The sequence below is a fragment of the Carassius gibelio genome, chromosome B17 (assembly GCF_023724105.1).
Source record: "Carassius gibelio isolate Cgi1373 ecotype wild population from Czech Republic chromosome B17, carGib1.2-hapl.c, whole genome shotgun sequence".
In the NCBI taxonomy this organism is placed as follows: domain Eukaryota; kingdom Metazoa; phylum Chordata; class Actinopteri; order Cypriniformes; family Cyprinidae; genus Carassius; species Carassius gibelio.
In genome coordinates this window covers 317,712-340,866 of record NC_068412.1, presented here as the reverse complement: position 1 = coordinate 340,866, position 23,155 = coordinate 317,712, and the positions used below count along the sequence as shown (strand labels likewise).

The 23,155-nt window shown below is 36.0% G+C and overlaps 1 long non-coding RNA gene across 1 annotated transcript; it reads right to left on the bottom strand.

Annotated features, from left to right (window-relative positions):
- Positions 1 to 98: 98 nt before the first annotated feature.
- Positions 99 to 18,571, bottom strand: LOC127976060 (uncharacterized). The gene is made up of 3 exons (XR_008157724.1): positions 18,409 to 18,571; positions 4,693 to 4,953; positions 99 to 1,400 (listed from the first exon to the last, which is right to left on the bottom strand). It is a non-coding gene; the product is annotated as an uncharacterized LOC127976060 (long non-coding RNA).
- Positions 18,572 to 23,155: the final 4,584 nt, after the last annotated feature.

Below are 23,155 nucleotides of genomic sequence, written 5' to 3'. Positions count from 1 at the left end.
CTATCTTATAGCGCCCCCAAGTGGCAGAGATGCGCAATTTTTTTGATTTGACCAAAGATTGAGCTTATACATATGTATACCGAGTTTGGTGAAGATATCTCATTTCGTTCATGAGTTATAGTCAAAATAGCATTTGGCTAACGTTAGCATAGACGCTTTTTGGCATACTGTTTCGCGTAAGAATTGAAATTTCAACTTTTTTTTGATAATTATTGATATTGAGTGTCCAGGGAATATTTATGAAGTGGTTTGGTTCTGATTGGTTGAAAATCCTAGGACTAGTTCGCAAAAGTAGGTTTCGGATATAGCTCGATTTTGCGAGAAAACGGTGCGTCGTAGACCCCAAAAAGGCGCCGTGCACTTTTGTTCGGGCTAACCCAAGGATTGCAACAATGCCATGTTTTTGAGTCTACGGCTAACGGTATACGATTTACGGCCAAAAATGTCCAAAATTTTTGCTTTTTGCGCTGTAGCGCCCCCGTTAGGCCGATTGGGCTGAGACTTTGATAAGTTCTCCCCAAATTGAGCTCTACGATCTGTCCAAATTTCAGCTCTCTAGGCCTTACGGTTTGGGCTGCACGTTCAGTTTTAGGGCAGAAGAATAATAATAATAATAATAATTAAAGCTGCAAGCAGCATTTTACCGGGGTTCAAGCATTTAAGGCATCTGAGGTGGTCAGAGCCAACCTGGATGTTTGGATGACATTTAAACACATCCAAAATGGAGAACAGGTTAACAGACAGACACACACACTGAAAGTAAATGATTAGACTAATATATGTATACTCTATAAGCATATGCACACACACACACACACACAAAGACACACATATACATGCACAAACATTTTGTTGCAGATATAGGTATTTGAAATAAGTGATAGGTGACATAAAATTATTGGAAGTCTTCTCTTTTTCAGAGTTTAGATGTCATTTTCAGGTTAAACTGTAATCATAATGTGGCAAAATTGTAAAAACGGATACATCTGTATAAACAAAATGGAAAACATCAATTCAATGAGATTTAAAATGTTATAACAGTTAATGTATTAATGTTTTGGCATGAATTCATGAAAACAGTACTGTTTAACTAGCTGAATGAGCCCATTAGTGGTCTTCCGCTGCCATCTAGTGGTTATAAATTGCATTTACTCAAACAACACTGTGTTTTAAAACATAACTGTTATAGTGTTGTAATTTTTTTTTGCCCAATCTCTCTTAAATTTTGCATGCTTGTTTAGAATGAAATCATGCATTATTTTACACAGTTTTGATAATTTGTGGGCTTTCTGTTTGTATAAATAGGCCTTTGTGTACACTATGCAAATAACATATTATACAATCACTGGTTTATAGTTGTCCAAATGCAATTGTTCAACATGTTTTTGATAATTATTGACCTTCAGATTCTAGAGAATTGTACTTCAGTGGTTTTATTGATTTTCATCTTAAATCCTATCACAAGTATGCCAAAGTAACTTTTTAAAATAATGTTGAATATTTAATTAACAGCTTTATTGACAACATTGGTCCCAGAGGCAAAGTTTTTCAGAATGAGGAGATCTATCATATGATATGAAGATCTAGTGCTTTTGAGTGAATATATGAGCATTTTCAAACAATTTGAGGCCATTTACCATATAAATCTTGTGTTTTGAGACCTTTTCTACTGTTATAGCGCCACCTATGGTCTGATCTCCATGAAACTTTGCATGCTTGTTAAGAGTCACCTGTTACATGATTTCACTGAGTTTCATAAAGTTTTGAGTTTTCGTTTAGGTTTTATAGGCTTTGGGGTATGTTTGGCCACACCCCTTTTTCTATATTACCCCCTTACAGCTAACCAAAGGACAAAATTCAACATTTTTTTAATAATTATTGATCTACAGAGTCCACAGAATATTACTGCAGTGGTTTGGTTCCGATCGGACAAAAAACCTAGGACTAGTTCGCAAAAGTAGGTTTTTAACATATTTGTGAATAACAATTGAACGATTTGATTGACAGCAATGGTTCTTGAGGCAAAGTTGTGCATTATGAGGAGATCTATCAAATGATATGCATATTGTGTTGATATGTGAAACACCACGTGATTACAGAGCCATAAAACTTGTTAGCGCCAACTAGTGGCCGTTTTCTTTCAAAATTCTTACAGACCTTGAGGTTCATGAGTCGAACGTACCCAGCGAGTTTCGTTCCGATCAACATCCGTTAACCCTTTCAAATAGGTGCTTAAATTTGTTTGGCCAATGGCGGCCATGTTTTTTGAGATATGCAAATGTCCTCATAGGTACTTGTGCCCCTTCAGACCAAGACACTGCATACCAATTTTCAAGTCGATCGAGCCAACGGGTGCCTAGTTATAGCCATTTATGTGTTTTTTAAATCTTATTGCGCCCCCAAGTGGCAGAGATGCGCAATTTTTTTCATTTGACCAAAGATTGAGCTCATACATATGTATACCGAGTTTGGTGAAGATATTTCATTCCGTTCAAGAGTTATAGTCAAAATAGCATTTGGCTAACGTTAGCATAGACGCTTTTTGGTGTACTGTTTCGCGTATGAATTGAAATTTCAACTTTTTTTTGATAATTATTGATATTGAGTGTCCAGGGAATATTTATGAAGTGGTTTGGTTCTGATTGGTTGAAAATCCTAGGACTAGTTCGCAAAAGTAGGTTTCGGATATAGCTCGATTTTGCGAGAAAACGGTGCGTCGTAGACCCCAAAAAGGCGCCGTGCACTTTTGTTCGGGCTAACCCAAGGATTGCAACAATGCCATGTTTTTGAGTCTACGGCTAAGGGTTTACGATTTACGGCCAAAAAAGTCAAAAAATTTAGTTTTTTGCGCTGTAGCGCCCCCGTTAGGCCGATTGGGTCGAGACTCGGTATCTGACAAGAAGGCCGGACTACTACAATCTGACCAAATTTCAGCTTTCTAGGCCTTACGGTTTGGGCTGCACGAACAGTTTGAGTGGAGAATAATAATAATAATAATAATAATAATAATAAAAATCCTAACAAATACAATAGGGTTTCAGCACTGCGTGCTTGAACCCCTAATAATAATAATAATAATAAAAATCCTAACAAATACAATAGGGTTTCAGCACTGCGTGCTTGAACCCCTAAAAATCCTAACAAATACAATAGGGTTTCAGCACTGCGTGCTTGAACCCCTAAAAATCCTAACAATTACAATAGGGTTTCAGCACTGCGTGCTTGAACCCCTAAAAATCCTAACAAATACAATAGGGTTTCAGCACTGCGTGCTTGAACCCCTAAAAATCTTAACAATTACAATAGGGTTTCAGCACTGCGTGCTTGAACCCCTAATAATAAAAATCCTAACAAATACAATAGGGTTTTAGCACTGCGTGCTTGAACCCCTAATAATTAAAGCTGCAAGCAGCATTTTACCGGGGTTCAAGCACATTAAGGCCTCTGAGGTGGTCAGAGCCAACCTGGATGCATGGATGACAGTTAAACACATCCAAAATGGAGAACAGGCTAACAGACAGACACACACACTGAAAGTAAATGATTAGACTAATATATGTATACTCTATAAGCATATGCACACACACACACACACACACACACAAAGACACACAAAGATACACATATACATGCACAAACATTTTGTTGCAGATATAGGTATTTGAAATAAGTTATAGGTGACAATAAACTTATTGCAAGTCTTCTCTTTTTTAGAGTTTAGATGTCATTTTCAGGTTAAACTGTAATCATAATGTGGCAAAATTGTTAAATCTGATACATCTGTATGAACAAAATGGAAAACATCAATTCAATGAGATTTAAAATGTTATAACAGTTAATTTATTAATGTTTTGGCATGAATTCATAAAAACAGTACTAGCTGAATGAGCCCATTAGTGGTCTTCCGCTTCCATCTAGTGGTTATAAATTGCATTTACTCAAACAACACTGTGTTTTTAAACAGAACTGTTAAAGTGTTGTTTTTGTTTTTTTTGCCCTATCTCTCTTAAATTTTGCATGCTTGTTTAGAATGATATTATGCATTACTTTACACAGTTTTGATAATTTGTGGGATTTCTGTTTGTATTAATAGGCCTTTGTTTCTCTGGGGTGGTCTAGGCCAACCAGGATGTATGGATGACATCTAAACACATCCAAAAGACAGACACACACACACACACTGAAATTAAATGATTAAACTAGTTTTTAAGAGTTTAGTTGTCATTCAGGTTTCATTGTAATCACAATGTGGCAAAATTGTAAAACAATGATGTGTCTCTATGAACAAAATGAAAAACATTGATTCAGTAAGATTTAAAATGTTATAAGAGTTAATTTATTAATGTTTTGGCAAGAATTCATGAAAACAGTGCTGTTCAACTTAGCTGAATGAGCCCATTAGTGGTCTTCTGCTGCCATCTAGTGGTTATAAATTGCATTTACTCAAACAACACTGTGTTTTTAAACATAACTGTTATAGTGTTGTTATTTTTTTTTTGCCCTATCTCTCTTAAATTTTGCATGCTTGTTTAGAATGAAATTATGCATTATTTTACACACTTTTGATAATTTGTGGGCTTTCTGTTTGTATTAATAGGCCTTTGTGTACACTATGCAAATAACATATTATAAAATTACTGGTTTATAGTTGTCCAAATGCAATTGTTCAACATGTTTTTGATAATTATTGACCTTCAGAGTCTAGAGAATTGTACTTCAGTGGTTTTATTGATTTTCATCTTAAACCCTATCACAAGTATGCCAAAGTAACTTTTTTAAATAATCTTGAATATTTAATTAACAGCTTTATTGACAACATTGGTCCCAGAGGCAAAGTTGTTCAGAATGAGGAGATGTATCATATGATATGAAGATTTAGTGTTTTTGAGTGAATATATGAACATTTTCAAACAATTTGAGGCCATTTACCATATAAATCTTGTGTTTTGAGACCTTTTCTACTGTTATAGCGCCACTTATGGTCTGATCTCCATGAAACTTTGCATGCTTGTTAAGAGTCACCAGTTACATGATTTCACCGAGTTTCATAAAGTTTTGAGTTTTCCTTTAGGTTTTATAGGCTTTGGGGTATGTTTGGCCACACCCCTTTTTCTAAATTAACCCGTTACAGCTAACCAAAGGACAAAATTCAACATTTTTTTAATAATTATTGATCTAGAGAGTCCACAGAATATTACTGCAGTGGTTTGGTTCCGATCGGGCAAAAAACCTAGGACTAGTTCGCAAAAGTAGGTTTTTAACATATTTGTGAATAACAATTGAACGATTTGATTGACAGCAATGGTTCTTGAGGCAAAGTTGTGCATTACGAGGAGATCTATCAAATGATATGCATATTGTGTTGATATGTGAAACACCACGTGATTACAGAGCCATAAAACTCGTTAGCGCCAACTAGTGGCCGATTTCTTTCAAAATTCTTACAGACCTTAAGGTTCATGAGTCGAACGTACCCAGCGAGTTTCGTTCCGATCAACATCCGTTAACCCTTTCAAATAGGGACTTAAAATTGTTTGGCCAATGGCGGCCATGTTTTTTGAGATATGCAAATGTCCTCATAGGTACTTGTGCCCCTTCAGACCAAGACACTGCATACCGATTTTCAAGTCGATCGAGCCAACGGTTGCCTAGTTATAGCCATTTATGAGTTTTTTCTATCTTATAGCGCCCCCAAGTGGCAGAGATGCGCAATTTTTTTGATTTGACCAAAGATTGAGCTCGTACATATGTGTACCGAGTTTGGTGAAGATATCTCATTCCGTTCAAGAGTTATAGTCAAAATAGCATTTGGCTAACGTTAGCTTAGACGCTTTTTGGCGTACTGTTTCGCGTAAGAATTGAAATTTCAACTTTTTTTTGATAATTATTGATATTGAGTGTCCAGGGAATATTTATGAAGTGGTTTGGTTCTGATTGGTTGAAAATCCTAGGACTAGTTCGCAAAAGTAGGTTTCGGATATAGCTCGATTTTGCGAGAAAACGGTGCGTCGTAGACCCCAAAAAGGCGCCATACACTTTTGTTCGGGCTAACCCAAGGATTGCAACAATGCCATGTTTTTGAGACTACGGCTAACGGTTTACGATTTACGGCCAAAAATGTCAAAAATTTTAGTTTTTTGCGCTGTAGCGCCCCCGTTAGGCCGATTGGGTCGAGACTCGGTATCTGACAAGAAGGCCGGACTACTACATTCTGACCAAATTTCAGCTTTCTAGGCCTTACGGTTTGGGCTGCACGAACAGTTTGAGTGGAGAATAATAATAATAATTAAAGCTGCAAGCAGCATTTACGGGGTTCAAGCACATTAAGGCCTCTGAGGTGGTCTGAGCCAACCTGGATGTATGGATGACAGTTAAACACATCCAAATCGGAGAATAGGCTGACAGACAGACACACGTACTGAAATTAAATGATTAAACTAGTTTTTAAGAGTTTGGATGTCATTTTCAGGTTTCACTGTAATCATAATGTGGCAAAATTTTAAAAGCTGATAAGTCTGTATGAACAAAATGGAAAACTTTAACTCAGTGAGATTTAAAATGTTGTGACAGTGTTTTTTTTATTGTTTAGGCATGAATTCATAAATCTTTTCAAAAGTACTGTTTACATTTTCTGAATGAGCCCATTAGTGGTTTTCCGCTGCCATCTAGTGGTTATAAATTGCATTTACTCAAACAACACTGTTTTTAAATATAACTGTTATAGTGTTATGTTTTTTGCACAATCTCTCTTAAATTTTGTATGCTTGTTTAGAATGAAATTAGGCATTATTTTACACAGTTTTGATAATCTGTGGGCTTTCTGTTTGTATTAATAGGCCTTTGTGTACACTGTGAAAAGAACATATTATACAATCACTGGTTTATAGTTGTCCAAATGCAATTGTTCAACATGTTTTGGATAATTATTGACCTTCAGAGTCTAGAGAATTGTACTTCAGTGGTTTTATTGATTTTCAGCTTAAAGCCTTGGACTACTTTGCCAAAGTAACTTTTTAAAATAATCTTGAATATTTAATGAACAGCTTTATTGACAACATTGGTCCCAAAAGTTGTTCAGAATGAGGAAACGTTGTTCGTTTAGGTTTTATATGCTTTTGGGTATTTTGGTCACGCCCCTTTTCTAATTTAGCCAGTTAAAGTTAACCAAAGGACAAAATTCAACATTTTTTTGATAATTATTGATCTAGAGAGTCCAGAGAAAATTACTGCAGTGGTTTGGTTTAGATCGGGTAAAAAATCTGGGACTAGTTCATAAAAGTAAGTTTTTAACATATTTGTGAATAACAATTGAACGATTTGATTGACATCTTCGCTCCTTGAGGCAAAGTTGTTCACAAAGAGGAGATCTATCATATGATATGAAGATCTAGTGTTTGTGTTAATGTATGAACATGTCCTACAAATTGTGATCATTTTCTATTGAAAATGTGTGTTTTTGAGGCTTTTTCAACTGTTATAGCGCCACCTATGGTCTGATCTCCATGAAACTTTGCATGTTTGTTAAGAGTCACCTGATACATGATTCCACAAAGTTTCATAAAGTTTTGAGTTTTCGTTTAGGTTTTATAGGCTTTGGGGTATGTTTGGCCACAGCCCTTTTACTAAATTACCCCTTTACAGCTAACCAAAGGACAAAATTCAACATTATTTTGATAATTATTGATCTAGAGAGTCCACAGAATATTACTGCAGTGGTTTGGTTCCGATTGGACAAAAAACCTAGGACTAGTTCGTAAAAGTAGGTTTTTAACATATTTGTGAATAACATTTGAACGATTTGATTGACAGCAATGGTTCTTGAGGCAAAGTTGTGCATTATGAGGAGATCTATCAAATGATATGCATATTGTGTTGATAAGTGAAACACCACGTGATTACAGAGCCAATAAACTCGTTAGCGCCAACTAGTGGCCGATTTCTTTCAAAATTCTTACAGACCTTAAGGTTCATGAGTCGAACGCACCCAGCGAGTTTCGTTCCGATCAACATCCGTTAACCCTTTCAAATAGGTGCTTAAAATTGTTTGGCCAATGGCGGCCATGTTTTTTGAGATATGCAAATATCCTCATAGGTACTTGTGCCCCTTCAAACAAAGACACTGCATACCAATTTTTAGGTCGATCGAGCCAACGGTAGCCTAGTTATAGCCATTTATGTGTTTTTTCTTTTTATAGCGCCCCCAAGTGGCAGAGGTGTGCAATTTTTTTTATTTGACCAAAGTTTTAGGTCTTACAAATGTGTAGCAAGTTTGGTTAAGATATCTTATTTCTTTCACGAGTTATAGCCTGTTGCGTAAAATTGCTCCTCGACTTTCGAACGTTTTGTTATCCCATTACGACAGCGAGTCGAAATTTCAACTTTTTTTTGATAATTATTGATATTCTCTGGCCAGAGAACATTTCTGCAGTGGTTTGGTTCAGATTGGGCGAAAAACCTAGGACTAGTTCGCAAAAGTAGGTTTTGGACATACGTCAAATTTGCGAAAAAACGAGGCCTCCTAGACCCAAAATCAGAGTGACCGTTTTTAATTTCGCATGACCCACGGATTCCGGAAATGTAAAATTTTTGGCTCTATGATAAGCGGTTTAGGAGTTATTAGCACTAACGCATTTTTGATCACTGTAGCGCCCCCCATAGGCCAATTAAGCTGAGACTTTGTCAGAATGTCCCCTCGGGGAGCTCTACCTTCTGGCCAAGTTTCAGTTCTCTAGGCCTTACGGTTTGGTCTGCACGATCAGTTTTAGCGGAGAAAAATAATAATAATAATAAAAAAAATCCTAACAGATACAATAGGGTTTCAGCACTGCGTGCTTGAACCCCTAATAATAATAATAATAATAATAATAATAATAATAATAATAAAAATCCTAACAAATACAATAGGGTTTCAGCACTGCGTGCTTGAACCCCTAATTAAAGCTGCAAGCAGCATTTTACCGGGGTTCAAGCACATTAAGGCTTCTGAGGTGGTCTGAGCCAACCTGGATGTACGGATGACAGTTAAACACATCCAAACTGGAGAATAGGCTGACAGACAGACACACGCACTGAAATTAAATGATTAAACTAGTTTTTAAGAGTTTGGATGTCATTTTCAGGTTTCACTGTAATCATAATGTGGCAAAATTTTAAAAACTGATAAGTCTGTATGAAGAAAATTGAAAACTTTAACAGTGAGATTTAAAACGTTGCAACAGTGTTTTTTTATTATTGTTTGGGCATGAATTCATAAATCTTCTCAAAAGTACTGTTTCAATTTGCTGAATGAGCCCATTAGTGGTCTTCCGCTGCCATCTAGTGGTTATAAATTGCATTTACTCAAACAACACTTTTTTTAAACATAACTGTTATAGTGTTGTGTTTTTTGCCCAATCTCTCTTAAATTTTGCATGCTTGTTTAGAATGAAATTAGGCATTATTTTACACAGTTTTGATAATTTGTGGGCTTTCTGTTTGTATTAATAGGCCTTTGTGTACACTATGAAAAGAACATATTATAAAATTACTGGTTTATAGTTGTCCAAATAAAATTGTTCAACATGTTTTTGATAATTATTGACCTTCAGAGTCTAGAGAATTGTACTTCAGTGGTTTTATTGATTTAATTTTCAGCTTAAAGCCTTGGACTACTTTGCCAAAGTAACTTTTTTAAATAATCTTGAATATTTAATTAACAGCTTTATTGACAACATTGGTCCCAGAAGTTGTTCAGAATGAGGAGATCTATCAAATGATATGAAGATCTAGTGTTTATGTGAATATATATGAGCATTTTCAAACAATTTGAGGCCATTTACCATGTAAATCTTATGTTTTGAGATCTTTTCTACTGTTATAGCGCCACCTATGGTCCGATCTCCATGAAAATTTGCATGGTTGTTAAGGGTCAGCTGTTACATGTTTTCACCAAGTTTCATAAAGTTTTGAGTTTCCGTTTAGGTTTTATATGCTTTTGGGTATTTTGGTCACGCCCCTTTTCTAATTTAGCCAGTTATAGCTAACCAAAGGACAAAATTCAAATTTTTTTTGATAATTATTGATCTAGAGAGTCCAGAGAAAATTACTGCAGTGGTTTGGTTTCGATCGGGTAAAAAACCTGGGACTAGTTCGCAAAAGTAGCTTTTTGACATATTTGTGAATTGCAATTGAACGATTTGATTGACATCTTCGCTCCTTGAGGCAAAGTTGTTCACAAAGAGGAGATCTATCATATGATATGAAGATCTAGTGTTTGTGTGAATGTATGAACATGTCCTACAAATTGTGATCATTTTCCATTGAAAATGTGTGTTTTTGAGGCTTTTTCAACTGTTATAGCGCCACCTATGGTCCGATCTCCATGAAAGTTTGCATGCTTGTTAAGAGTCACGTGTTAAATGTTTTCACCGAGTTTCATAAAGTTTTGAGTTTTCGTTTAGGTTTTATAGGCTTTGGGGTATGTTTGGCCACACCCCTTTTCTAAATTACCCATTTAAAGCTAACCAAAGTACAAAATTCAACATTTTTTTGATAATTATTGATCTAGAGAGTCCACAGAATATTACTGCAGTGGTTTGGTTCCGATCGGGAATAAAACCTAGGACTAGTTCGCAAAAGTAGCTTTTTGACATATTTGTGAATTGCAATTGAACGATTTGATTGACAGCAATGGTTCTTGAGGCAAAGTTGTGCATTATGAGGAGATCTATCAAATGATATGCGTTTTGTGTTGATAAGTGAAACACCACGTGATTACAGAGCCAATAAACTCGTTAGCGCCAACTAGTGGCCGATTTCTTTCAAAATTCTTACAGACCTTAAGATTCATGAGTCGAACGTATTCAGCGAGTTTCGTTCCGATCAACATCCGTTAACCCTTTCAAATAGGTGCTTAAATTTGTTTGGCCAATGGCGGCCATGTTTTTTGAGATATGCAAATGTCCTCATAGGTACTTGTGCCCCTTCAGACCAAGACACTGCATACCGATTTTCAAGTCGATCGAGCCAACGGTTGCCTAGTTATAGCAATTTATGTGTTTTTTCTATCTTATAGCGCCCCCAAGTGGCAGAGATGCGCAATTTTTTTGATTTGACCAAAGATTGAGCTTATACATATGTATACCGAGTTTGGTGAAGATATCTCATTCCGTTCAAGAGTTATAGTTAAAATAGCATTTGCCTAACGTTAGCATAGACGCTTTTTGGTGTACTGTTTCGCGTAAGAATTGAAATTTCAACTTTTTTTTGATAATTATTGATATTGAGTGTCCAGGGAATATTTATGAAGTGGTTTGGTTCTGATTGGTTGAAAATCCTAGGACTAGTTCGCAAAAGTAGGTTTCGGATTTAGCTCGATTTTGCGAGAAAACGGTGCGTCGTAGACCCCAAAAAGGCGCCGTACACTTTTGTTCGGGCTAACCCAAGGATTGCAACAATGCCATGTTTTTGAGTCTATGGCTAACGGTTTACACTTTACGGCCAAAATTGTCCAAAATTTTTGTTTTTTGCGCTGTAGCGCCCCCGTTAGGCCGATTGGGCCGGTTCTTTGTATCTGAGTAGCGAGCAAGACTACTACCATCTGACCAATTTTCAGCTCTCTAGGCCTTACGGTTTGGGCTGCACGTTCAGTTTTAAGGCGGAAGAATAATAATAATAATAATAATTAAAGCTGCAAGCAGCATTTACGGGGTTCAAGCACATTAAGGCCTCTGAGGTGGTCTGAGCCAACCTGGATGTATGGATGACAGTTAAACACATCCAAAACAGAGAATAGGCTGACAGACAGACACACGCACTGAAATTAAATGATTAAACTAGTTTTAAGAGTTTGGATGTCATTTTTAGGTTTCACTGTAATCATAATGTGGCAAAATTTTTAAAACTGGTAAGTCTGTATGAACAAAATGGAAAACTTTAACTCAGTGAGATTTAAAATGTTGTAACAGTGTTTTTTTTTTATTATTGTTTAGGCATGAATTCATAAATCTTCTCAAAAGTACTGTTTCAATTTGCTGAATGAGCCCATTAGTGGTCTTCCGCTGCCATCTAGTGGTTGCATTTACTCAAACAACACTGTTTTTAAACATAACTGTTATAGTGTAAAGTTTTTTGCCCAATCTCTCTTAAATTTTGCATGCTTGTTTAGAATGAAATTAGGCTTTATTTTACACAGTTTTGATAGTTTGTGGGCTTTCTGTTTGTATAAATAGGCCTTTGTGTACACTGTGAAAAGAACATATTATACAATCACTGGTTTATAGTTGTCCAAATGCAATTTTTCAACATGTTTTTCATTATTATTGACCTTCAGAGTCTAGAGAATTGTACTTCAGTGGTTTTATTGATTTTCAGCTTAAAGCCTTGGACTACTTTGCCAAAGTAACTTTTTTAAATAATCTTCAATATTTAATTAACAGCTTTATTGACAACATTGGTCCCAAAAGTTGTTCAGAATGAGGAGATCTATCATATGATATGAAGATCTAGTGTTTATGTGATATATATGAGCATTTTCAGACAATTTGAGGCCATTTACCATATCAATCTTATGTTTTGAGACCTTTTCTACTGTCATAGCGCCACCTGTGGTCCGATCTCCATGAAAATTTGCATGCTTGTTAAGAGTCACCTGTTACATGTTTTCACCAAGTTTCATAAAGTTTTGAGTTTTCGTTTAGGTTTTATATGCTTTTGGGTATTTTGGTCACGCCCCTTTTCTAATTTAGCCAGTTAAAGCTAACCAAAGGACAAAATTCAACATTTTTTTGATAATTATTGATCTAGAGAGTCCAGAGAAAATTACTGCAGTGGTTTGGTTTCGATCGGGTAAAAAATCTGGGACTAGTTCGCAAAAGTAAGTTTTTAACATATTTGTGAATAACAATTGAACGATTTGATTGACATCTTCGCTCCTTGAGGCAAAGTTGTTCACAAAGAGGAGATCTATCATATGATATGAAGATCTAGTGTTTGTGTGAATGTATGAACATGTCCTACAAATTGTGATCATTTTCTATTGAAAATGTTTGTTTTTGAGGCTTTTTCAACTGTTATAGCGCCACCTATGATCCGATCTCCATGAAACTTTGCATGCTTGTTAAGAGTCACCTGATACATGATTCCACGAAGTTTCATAAAGTTTTGAGTTTTCGTTTAGGTTTTATAGGCTTTGGGGTATGTTTGGCCACACCCCTTTTACTAAATTACCCCTTTACAGCTAACCAAAGGACAAAATTCAACATTTTTTTGATAATTATTGATCTAGAGAGTCCACAGAATATTACTGCAGTGGTTTGGTTCCGATCGGACAAAAAACCTAGGACTAGTTCGTAAAAGTAGGTTTTTAACATATTTGTGAATAACATTTGAACAATTTGATTGACAGCAATGGTTCTTGAGGCAAAGTTGTGCATTATGAGGAGATCTATCAAATGATATGCATATTTCGTTGATATGTGAAACACCACGTGATTACAGAGCCATAAAACTCGTTAGCGCCAACTAGTGGCCGATTTCTTTCAAAATTCTTACAGACCTTAAGGTTCATGAGTTGAACATACCCAGCGAGTTTTGTTCCGATCAACATCCGTTAACCCTTTCAAATAGGTGCTTAAAATTGTTTGGCCAATGGCGGCCATGTTTTTTTGAGATATGCAAATGTCCTCATAGGTACTTGTGCCCCTTCAGACCAAGACACTGCATACCAATTTTCAAGTCGATCGAGCCAACGGTTGCCTAGTTATAGCCATTTAAGTGTTTTTTCGATCTTATAGCGCCCCCAAGTGGCAGAGATGCGCAATTTTTTTTGTATGACCAAAGATTGAGCTCATACATATGTGTATCAAGTTTGGTGAAGATATCTCATTCCGTTCAAGAGTTATAGCTAAAATAGCATTTGGCTAACTTTAGCATAGACGCTTTTTGGTGTACTGTTTCGCGTAAGAATTGAAATTTCATTTTTTTTTTGATAATTATTGATATTGAGTGTCCAGGGAATATTTCTGAAGTGGTTTGATTCCAATTGGTTAAAAATCCTAAGACTAGTTCGCAAAAGTAGGTTTCGGATATAGCTCGATTTTGCGAGAAAACGGTGCGTCGTAGAGCAAAAAATGCAGCTGTACACTTTTGTTCGGGCTAACCCAAGGATTGCAACGATGCCTTGTTTTTGAGTCTACGGCAAACGGTTTACGATCTGCGGCCAAAAATGTCCAAAATTTTAGTTTTTTGGGCTGTAGCGCCCCCGTTAGGCCGATTGGGCTAAGACTTTGATAAGTTCTCCCCAAAATGAGCTCTACGATCTGTCCAAATTTCAGCTCTCTAGGCCTTACGGTTTGGGCTGCACGTTCAGTTCTAGGGCGGAAGAATAATAATAATAATAAAAATCCTAACAATTACAAGAGGGTTTCAGCACTGCGTGCTTGAACCCCTAATAATAATAAAAATCCTAACAAATACAATAGGGTTTCAGCACTGCGTGCTTGAACCCCTAATAAAAATCTTAACAATTACAATAGGGTTTCAGCACTGCGTGCTTGAACCCCTAATTAAAGCTGCAAGCAGCATTTTACCGGGGTTCAAGCACATTAAGGCCTCTGAGGTGGTCAGAGCCAACCTGGATGTTTGGATGACAGTTAAACACATCCAAAATGGAGAACAGGCTAACAGACACACACACTGAAAGCAAATGATTAGACTAATATATGTATACTCTATAAGCATATGCACACACACACACACACACACACACACACACACAAAGACACACAAAGATACACATATACATGCACAAACATTTTGTTGCATATATAGGTATTTGAAATTAGTGATAGGTGACAATAAACTTATTGCAAGTCTTCTCTTTTTTAGAGTTTAAATGTCATTTTCAGATTAAACTGTAATCATAATGTGGCAAAATTGTTAAAACTGATACATCTGTATGAACAAAATGGAAAACATCAATTCAATGAGATTTAAAATGTTATAACAGTTAATTTATTAATGTTTTGGCATGAATAAATAAAAACAGTACTAGCTGAATGAGCCCATTAGTGGTCTTCCAGTGCCATCTAGTGGTTATAAATTGCATTTACTCAAACAACACTGTGTTTTTAAACATAACTGTTAAAGTGTTGTTGTTGGTTTTTTTTGCCCTATCTCTCTTAAATTTTGCATGCTTGTTTAGAATGAAATTATGCATTACTTTACACAGTTTTGATAATTTGTGGGATTTCTGTTTGTATTAATAGGCCTTTGTGCCTCTGGGATGGTCTCTGCCAACCAGGATGTATGGATGACATTTAAACACATCCAAAAGACAGACACACACACACTGAAACTAGTTTAAATGATTAAACTAGTTTTTAAGAGTTTAGATGTCATTCAGGTTTCACTGTAATTACAATGTGGCAAAATTGTAAAAAATGATGTGTCTGTATGAACAAAATGGAAAACATTGATTCAATAAGATTTAACATGTTATAACAGTTAATTTATTAATGTTTTGGCATGAATTCATGAATCCTTTCTACAGTACTGTTCATTTTAACTGAATGAGCCCATTAGTGGTCTTCCGCTGCCATCTAGTGGTTATAAATTGCATTTACTAAAACAACACTATGTTTCTAAACATAACTGTTATAGTGTTGTTATTTTTTTTTTTTTTGCCCAATCTCTCTTAAATTTTGCATGCTTGTTTAGAATGAAATCATGCATTATTTTACACAGTTTTGATCATTTCTGGGATTTCTGTTTGTATTAATAGGCCTTTGTGTACACTATGCAAATAACATATTATAAAATGACTGGTTTACAGTTGTCTAAATGCAATTGTTCAACATGTTTTTGATAATTATTGACCTTCAGAGTCTAGAGAATTGTACTTCAATGGTTTTATTGATTTTTATCTTATACCCTATCACTAGTTTGCCAAAGTATCTTTTTAAAATAATCTTGAATATTTAATTAACAACTTTATTGACAACATTGGTCCCAGAGGCAAAGTTGTTCAGAATGAGGAGATCTGTCATATGATATGAAGATCTAGTGTTTTTGAGTGAATATATGAGCATTTTCAAACAATTTGAGGCCATTTACCATATAAATCTTGTGTTTTGAGACCTTTTCTACTGTTATAGCGCCACCTATGGTCCGATCTCCATGAAACGTTGCATGCTTGTTAAGAGTCACCTGTTACATGTTCTCACCTAGTTTCATAAAGTTTTGAGTTTTCGTTTAGGTTTTATAGGCTTTGGGGTATGTTTGGCCACACCCCTTTTTCTAAATTATCCCTTTACAGCTAACCAAAGGACAAAATTCAACATTTTTTTAATAATTATTGATCTAGAGAGTCCACAGAATATTACTGCAGTGGTTTGGTTCCGATCGGGCAAAAAACCTAGGACTAGTTCGCAAAAGTAGGTTTTTAACATATTTGTGAATAACAATTGAACGATTTGATTGACAGCAATGGTTCTTGAGGCAAAGTTGTGCATTATGAGGATATCTATCAAATGATATGCATATTGCGTTGATATGTGAAACACCACGTGATTACAGAGCCATAAAACTCGTTAGCGCCAACTAGTGGCCGATTTCTTTCAAAATTCTTACAGACCTTAAGGTTCATGAGTCGAACGTACCCAGCGAGTTTCGTTCCGAACAACCTCCGTTAACCCTTTCAAATGGGTGCTTAAAATTGTTTGGCCAATGGCGGACATGTTTTTTTGAGATATGCAAATGTCCTCATAGGTACTTGTGCCCCTTCAGACCAAGACACTGCATACCAATTTTCAAGTCGATCGAGCCAACGGTTGCCTAGTTATAGCCATTTATGTGTTTTTTCTATCTTATTGCGCCCCCAAGTGGCAGAGATGCGCAATTTTTTTTGTTTGACCAAAGATTGAGCTCATACATATGTGTACCAAGTTTGGTGAAGATATCTCATTCCGTTCAAGAGTTATAGATAAAATAGCATTTGGCTAACGTTAGCATAGACGCTTTTTGGTGTACTGTTTCGCGTAAGAATTGAAATTTCAACTTTTTTTTGATAATTATTGATATTGAGTGTCCAGGGAATATTTCTGAAGTGGTTTGATTCCGATTGGTTAAAAATCCTAAGACTAGTTCGCAAAAGTAGGTTTCGGATATAGCTCGATTTTGCGAGAAAACGGTGCGTCGTAGAGCAAAAAATGTAGTTGTGCACTTTTGTTCGGGCTAACCCAAGGATTGCAACGATGCCTTGTTTTTGAGTCTACGGCTAACGGTTTACGATTCACGGCCAAAAATGTCCAAAATTTTAGTTTTTTGCGCTGTAGCGCCCCCGTATGGCCGATTGGGCTGAGACTTTGATAAGTTCTCCCCAAAATGAGCTCTACGATCTGTCCAAATTTCAGCTCTCTAGGCCTTACGGTTTGGGCTGCACGTTCAGTTCTAGGGCGGAAGAATAATAATAATAATAAAAATCCTAACAATTACAATAGGGTTTCAGCACTGCGTGCTTGAACCCCTAATAATAATTAAAGCTGCAAGCAGCATTTACGGGGTTCAAGCACTTAAGGGATCTTAGGTGGTCAGAGCCAACCTGGACATATATGGATGGCCGTTAAACACATCCAAAATGGAGAATAGGCTAACAGACAGACACACACACTGAAATTAAATGATTAAACTCGTTTTTAAGATTTTAGATGTCATTTTCAGGTTTCACTGTAATCATAATGTGGTAAAATTTTAAAAACTGATATGTCTGAATGAACAAAATGGAAAACTTTAACTCAATGAGATTTGAAATGTTGTAAGAGTGTTTTTTGTATTGTTTAGGCATTACATCCTTTCAACTGTACAGTTTAAGTTAGCTGAATGAGCCCATTAGTGGTCTTCCGCTGCCATCTAGTGGTTATAAATGGCAATTTCTCATACATCAATGTGTTAATCCTTTTAACTCTTAGTGTTTTTTGCCCAATATCTCTTAAATATGGCATGCTCGTTTAGAATGAAATTATGCATTATTTTACACAGTTTTGATAATTTGTGGGCTTTCTGTTTGTATTAATAGGCCTTTGTGTACAATATGCAAATAACATATTATAAAATTACTGGTTTATAGTTGTCCAAATGCAATTGTTCAACATGTTTTTGATAATTATTGACCTTCAGAGTCTAGAGAATTGTACTTCAGTGGTTTTATTGATTTTCATCTTAAATCCTATCAGTAGTATGCCAAAGTAACTTTTTAAAATAATCTTGAATATTTAATTAACAGCTTTATTGACAACATTGGTCCCCGAGGCAAAGTTGTTCAGAATGAGGAGATTCATCAAATGATATGAAGATGTAGTGTTTTTGAGTGAATATATGAGCATTTTCAAACAATTTGTGGCCATTTACCATATAAATCTTGTGTTTTGAGACCTTTTCTACTGTTATAGCGCCACCTATGGTCTGATCTCCATGAAACTTTGCATGCTTGTTAAGAGTCACCTGTTACATGATTTCACTGAGTTTCATAAAGTTTTGAGTTTTCGTTTAGGTTTTATAGGCTTTGGGGTATGTTTGGCCACACCCCTTTTCTAAATTACCCCTTTAACGCTAGCCAAAGTACAAAATTCAACATTTTTTTTGATAATTATTGAACTAGAGAGTCCACAAAATATTACTGCAGTGGTTTGGTTCCAATCGGGTAAAAAACCTAGGACTAGTTCGCAAAAGTAGGTTTTTATCATATTCTTGAATAATTAATGAACGATTTGATTGACATCTTCGCTCCTTGGGGCAAAGTTGTTCAAAAAGAGGAGATCTATCATATGATATTAAGATCTAGTGTTTGTTTGAATGTATGAACATGTTCTACAAATTGTGATAATTTTCTGTTGAAAATTTGTGTTTTTGAGGCTTTTTCAACTGTTATAGCGCCACCTATGGTCCGATCTCCATGAAACTGTGCATACTTGTTAAGAGTCACCTGTTACATGTTTTCACCGAGTTTCATAAAGTTTTGAGTTTTCGTTTAGGTTTTATAGGCTTTGGGGTATGTTTGGCCACACCCCTTTTCTAAATTGACCCTTTAAAGCTAACCAAAGGACAAAATTCAACATTTTTTTGATAATTATTGATCTAGAGAGTCCACAGAATATTACTGCAGTGGTTTGGTTCAGATCGGGCAAAAAACCTAGGACTAGTTCGCAAAAGTAGCTTTTTAACATATTTGTGAATAACAATTGAACGATTTAATTGACAGCAATGGTTCTTGAGGCAAAGTTGTGCATTATGAGGAGATCTATCCAAGGATATGCATAGTGTGTTGATATGTGAAACACCACGTGATTACAGAGCCATAAAACTCGTTAGCGCCAACTAGTGGCCGATTTCTTTCAAAATTCTTACAGACCTTAAGGTTCATGAGTCGAACGTACCCAGCGAGTTTCATTCCGATCAACATCCGTTAACCCTTTCAAATAGGTGCTTAAAATTGTTTGGTCAATGGCGGCCATGTTTTTTGAGATATGCAAATGTCCTCATAAGTACTTGTGCCCCTTCAGACCAAGACACTGCATACCAATTTTCGAGTCAATCGATCCAACGGTTGCCTAGTTGTAGCCATTTATGTGTTTTTTCTATCTTATAGCGCCCCCAAGTGGCTGAGATGCGCAATTTTTTTTGTTTGACCAAAGATTGAGCTCATACATATGTGTACCGAGTTTGGTGAAGATATCTCATTCCGTTCAAGAGTTATATTCAAAACAGCATTTGGCTAACGTTAGCATAGATGCTTTTTGGTGTACTGTTTCGCGTAAGAACCGAAATTTCAACTTTTTTTGATAATTATTGATATTCAGTGTCCAAGGAATATTTCTGCAGTGGTTTGGTTTCGATTGGTTGAAAATCCTAGGACTAGTTCGCAAAAGTAGGTTTTGGATATAGCTCGATTTTGCACGAAAACGGTGCGTCGTAGAGCAAAAAATGCAGCTGTGCATTTTTGTTCGGGCTAACCCAAGGATTGCAATGATACCATGTTTTTGAGTCTACGGCTAACGGTTTATGTCCTGCGGCCAAAAATGTCCAAAATTTTAGTTTTTTGCGCTGTAGCGCCCCCGTTAGGCCGATTGGGCCGGTTTTTTGTATCTGAGTAGCGAGCAGGACTACTACCATCTGACCAAGTTTCAGCTCTCTAGGCCTTACGGTTTGGGCTGCACATTCAGTTTTAAGGCGGAAGAATAATAATAATAATTAAAGCTGCAAGCAGCATTTTACCGGGGTTCAAGCATTTAAGGCATCTGAGGTGGTCAGAGCCAACCTGGATGTTTGGATGACATTTAAACACATCCAAAATGGAGAACAGGTTAACAGACAGACACACACACTGAAAGTAAATGATTAGACTAATATATGTATACTCTATAAGCATATGCACACACACACACACACAAAGACACACATATACATGCACAAACATTTTGTTGCAGATATAGGTATTTGAAATAAGTGATAGGTGACATAAAATTATTGCAAGTCTTCTCTTTTTCAGAGTTTAGATGTCATTTTCAGATTAAACTGTAATCATAATGTGGCAAAATTGTAAAAACTGATACATCTGTATAAACAAAATGGAAAACATCAATTCAATGAGATTTAAAATGTTATAACAGTTAATTTATTAATGTTTTGGCATGAATTCATGAAAACAGTAGTTTAACCTTAACTGAATGAGCCCATTAGTGGTCTTCCGCTGCCATCTAGTGGTTATGAATTGCATTTACTCAAACAACACTGTGTTTTAAAACATAACTGTTGTAGTGTTGTAATTTTTTTTGCCCAATCTCTCTTAAATTTTGCATGCTTGTTTAGAATGAAATCATGCATTATTTTACACAGTTTTGATAATTTGTGGGCTTTCTGTTTGAATAAATAGGCCTTTGTGTACACTATGCAAATAACATATTATAAAATTATTGGTTTATAGTTGCCCAAATGCAATTGTTCAACATGTTTTTCATAATTATTGACCTTCAGAGTCTAGAGAATTGTACTTCAGTGGTTTTATTGATTTTCATCTTAAACCGTATCACAAGTATGCCAAAGTAACTTTTTAAAATAATCTTGAATATTTAATTAATAGCTTTATTGACAACATTGGTCCCAGAGGCAAAGTTGTTCAGAATGAGGAGATTTATCATATGATATGAAGATTTAGTGTTTTTGAGTGAATATATGAACATTTTCAAACAATTTGAGGCCATTTACCATATAAATCTAGTGTTTTGAGACATTTTCTACTGTTATAGCGCCACCTATGGTCTGATCTCCATGAAACTTTGCATGCTTGTTAAGAGTCACCGGTTACATGATTTCACTGAGTTTCATAAAGTTTTGAGTTTTCCTTTAGGTTTTATAGGCTTTGGGGTATGTTTGGCCACACCCCTTTTTCTAAATTACCCCGTTACAGCTAACCAAAGGACAAAATTCAACATTTTTTTAATAATTATTGATCTAGAGAGTCCACAGAATATTACTGCAGTGGTTTGGTTCCGATTGGACAAAAAACCTAGGACTAGTTCGTAAAAGTAGGTTTTTAACATATTTGTGAATAACATTTGAACGATTTGATTGACAGCAATGGTTCTTGAGGCAAAGTTGTGCATTATGAGGAGATCTATCAAATGATATGCATATTGTGTTGATAAGTGAAACACCACGTGATTACAGAGCCAATAAACTCGTTAGCGCCAACTAGTGGCCGATTTCTTTCAAAATTCTTACAGACCTTAAGGTTCATGAGTCGAACGCACCCAGCGAGTTTCGTTCCGATCAACATCCGTTAACCCTTTCAAATAGGTGCTTAAAATTGTTTGGCCAATGGCGGCCATGTTTTTTGAGATATGCAAATATCCTCATAGGTACTTGTGCCCCTTCAAACAAAGACACTGCATACCAATTTTTAGGTCGATCGAGCCAACGGTAGCCTAGTTATAGCCATTTATGTGTTTTTTCTTTTTATAGCGCCCCCAAGTGGCAGAGGTGTGCAATTTTTTTTATTTGACCAAAGTTTTAGGTCTTACAAATGTGTAGCAAGTTTGGTTAAGATATCTTATTTCTTTCACGAGTTATAGCCTGTTGTGTAAAATTGCTCCTCGACTTTCGAACGTTTTGTTATCCCATTACGACAGCGAGTCGAAATTTCAACTTTTTTTTGATAATTATTGATATTCTCTGGCCAGAGAACATTTCTGCAGTGGTTTGGTTCAGATTGGGCGAAAAACCTAGGACTAGTTCGCAAAAGTAGGTTTTGGACATACGTCAAATTTGCGAAAAAACGAGGCCTCCTAGACCCAAAATCAGAGTGACCGTTTTTAATTTCGCATGACCCACGGATTCCGGAAATGTAAAATTTTTGGCTCTATGATAAGCGGTTTAGGAGTTATTAGCACTAACGCATTTTTGATCACTGTAGCGCCCCCCATAGGCCAATTAAGCTGAGACTTTGTCAGAATGTCCCCTCGGGGAGCTCTACCTTCTGGCCAAGTTTCAGTTCTCTAGGCCTTACGGTTTGGTCTGCACGATCAGTTTTAGCGGAGAAAAATAATAATAATAATAAAAAAAATCCTAACAGATACAATAGGGTTTCAGCACTGCGTGCTTGAACCCCTAATAATAATAATAATAATAATAATAATAATAATAATAAAAATCCTAACAAATACAATAGGGTTTCAGCACTGCGTGCTTGAACCCCTAATTAAAGCTGCAAGCAGCATTTTACCGGGGTTCAAGCACATTAAGGCTTCTGAGGTGGTCTGAGCCAACCTGGATGTACGGATGACAGTTAAACACATCCAAACTGGAGAATAGGCTGACAGACAGACACACGCACTGAAATTAAATGATTAAACTAGTTTTTAAGAGTTTGGATGTCATTTTCAGGTTTCACTGTAATCATAATGTGGCAAAATTTTAAAAACTGATAAGTCTGTATGAAGAAAATTGAAAACTTTAACAGTGAGATTTAAAACGTTGCAACAGTGTTTTTTTATTATTGTTTGGGCATGAATTCATAAATCTTCTCAAAAGTACTGTTTCAATTTGCTGAATGAGCCCATTAGTGGTCTTCCGCTGCCATCTAGTGGTTATAAATTGCATTTACTCAAACAACACTTTTTTTAAA